Source organism: Myotis myotis, unplaced genomic scaffold, assembly GCF_014108235.1.
Source record: "Myotis myotis isolate mMyoMyo1 unplaced genomic scaffold, mMyoMyo1.p scaffold_m19_p_14, whole genome shotgun sequence".
Taxonomy (NCBI): domain Eukaryota; kingdom Metazoa; phylum Chordata; class Mammalia; order Chiroptera; family Vespertilionidae; genus Myotis; species Myotis myotis.
This window is the reverse complement of record NW_023416318.1, coordinates 11422828-11425606: the sequence shown is the minus strand read 5'-3', so window position 1 is coordinate 11425606 and position 2779 is coordinate 11422828.

Sequence of the window (2779 nt, the reverse complement as noted above, 5' to 3'; positions counted from 1 at the left end):
GAATCAAACCCGGGACCCTTCAGTCTGCAGGCCGACATTGTCCACTGAGCCAAACAGGCTAGGACAGACCTTTGTTTCTTTTTTTTTTTTTTTTTTTTTAATATATTCTATTGATTTCTTTACAAGTTTTGGGTTTTTTATTTATTTATTTATTTTATTTATTTAATTTTTTAATATATTTTATTGATGTTTTACAGAGAGGAAGGGAGAGAGATAGAGAGTTAGAAACATCGATGAGAGAGAAACATCGATCATCTGCCTCCTGCACACCCGCCACTGGGGAAGTGCCCGCAACCCAGACACATGCCTCTGACCGGAATCGAACCTGGGACCTTTCAGTCCGCAGGCCGACGCTCTATCCACTGAGCCAAACCGGTTTCAGCTCTATTGATTTCTTACAGAGAGGAGGGGAAAGGGACAGAGAGTCAGAAACATCGATTGCCGGGAGCCGGTCCATGCTTGCTGTTTCAAGGGACCTGGCATATATGGCATACTGTTCTTAATGTTTGCTCACCTTCTTGGCACTATGTGTTTTAACCAAGGTCTCTGAGAAAGGTTGTTTCCCCAGGTAGGGATTTTCCCCTGAAGTTAGGGAGGGAATAAAACCTCTTAACTAAGTGCCAGGTGGGTAATTAATCACTTTAACTACGAACAATCATGCTTAAGCTACATAATCTTAACTCCCTGGAACGGAGATAAGAAACACCCTAACCTTTGAAATAGAGATTGATAGGATTGGAATCAACTGGTATAAATACAGATGTAAGAAGACAGAACCAAGAGAGACAGAACCAGAGAAGACAGAACTCAGAAGAAGGAACCTACACAGACAGAAGAACTTCGCTGGAGAGAACATGGCAAAAGATCCTGCACTGAACCTGACTACAGAAATTGGCAAGAGAACCTGACGAGAACCTGGAGAACCTGGATCCTAACCAGAACTTCGCTGGAGATCCAGACCAGAACTTGGCTGGAGATCCTGGCTAGAGATCCTGGATAGGCTGATGATCACCTGAACACTGTCTCCGTGTCATTCCTTCTTCGCCGACTCCGTCTACACCTTTGGGGACCCCTGGACCTGCTGGGGCTGGACCCCGGCAATCGATGAGAGAGAAACATGGATCAGCTGCCTCCTGCACGCCCCCCACTGGGGATGTGCCCGCAACCAAGGCATATGCCCCCAACCGGAATCGAACCTGGGACCCTTCAGTCCACAGGCTGACCCTCCATCCGCTGAGCCAAACCGGCTAGGGCAGGCCTTTGTTTCTTGATCCTCTCAGAGGGCAGAGCTCAGGAATATATGTGTATAGACATATCTACAATTACTTGTCTATTTATCTTTCTGTATCTGTATTAAGATAAATATGAGTTCATATTGATGTCTCCAATGCCAATCAGTTACCACACGATTCATTCTAGCCTTCCCCCTGCTCCCGTTTATTTGTAAATTCCCATTCCAATAGCAGGTTTCACACAGTGAAAGAAGTATTGCCCTCACAAAACAACTGAGTTGAGAAGTTCTTCAGAAGCTTCCAGCAAATAAACTAATTTATCTTCAAGCTACTCTGAGTTGTTAGAAAGTCCTGCCCTGTTGCTACTGAAAAGGAAGATAGCAAGGCTTTCTTTTGGTTAAATGGCCTTCTTAATGTGTAACCATTGCCATTTTACCCTGTTAGAATGTCTTGTGTAACTACATGATAAAGCAGTTCCAAAGTACCTTGTGTATCACATAGTTTTTGGCTGGAAAAGGTCTACTCTGTTTATTGTCAGCAATCCATGGCGCTATCTTATTATTATTTTTTTTAAGGCTCCAGTTGTTTCTGCATATGCAAGGGTCTGATATACAAGATACAGAAATAGCACATTTAAGGATATCATTAGCCCAGCCAGCATGGCTCAGTGGTTGAGTGTTGACCTGTGAACCAGGAGGTCATGGGTTTGATTCCCGGTCAGGGCATGTGCCCTGGTTACAGGCTCAATCCTCAGTGATTCTCTCTCATCATTGATGTTTCTATCTTCCTGTCTCCCTCTCCCTTCTCTCTGAAATCAATAAAGATACACTTTTTTAAAAGTAATATCATTAACCTTTTTACACACAGATCTTAATTCTAAAAACTGTTTTTCAGTAACACATTTTATGAAAGAAATTTTTGTTTCTTCATCAAATGCCCAAAATCCTTCATCTTCTACCACTAAAAATAGCAACTTAGAGCAACGTTTTTTATCAGGCTTTCTGTTTAAATTTTTGCATAGACTCAAAAGTAGAAGTAGCTATCTTCTTGAAATATTTTTTAAGTAAAGTCTGTTGTTTTGAAATTTGGTTAGAAGAAATGAATAGGTTTAGGATAGCTAATTTTTCTGACATGGTCTCCTTTTATTCATAGTCTACATTCCTTGTTATATCTGGGTCAAAATTGTTTCAGCAGGAATGCTGTTTTACATGATTGTAGAGTTTTCTTCCTCATAAAACCTGACTGTAACATAATGCTCCCTCCCTACAGTTGGTAGTCATTTGAAGCTGTTTATTCAAAAAGGTGAATCTATGGAGACAATGACTGCGATGGAAGCTACAGTAATATAAAACTAAAAAAATAAAATAAAAAGCTACAGGGATATAAAAAAGATTGCTCAGAAATACTTATGCAATTCATCTGAAAAGGATAAAGGGATTAATCTGATATAAAAGACTTGGAAGTAGATCCAGGAGATCAAATGAACTATTCGTGGGAATTTTACTCAAAAAGACTAAAATGAGTAAAATTGCAGAAAGATGTTCTTA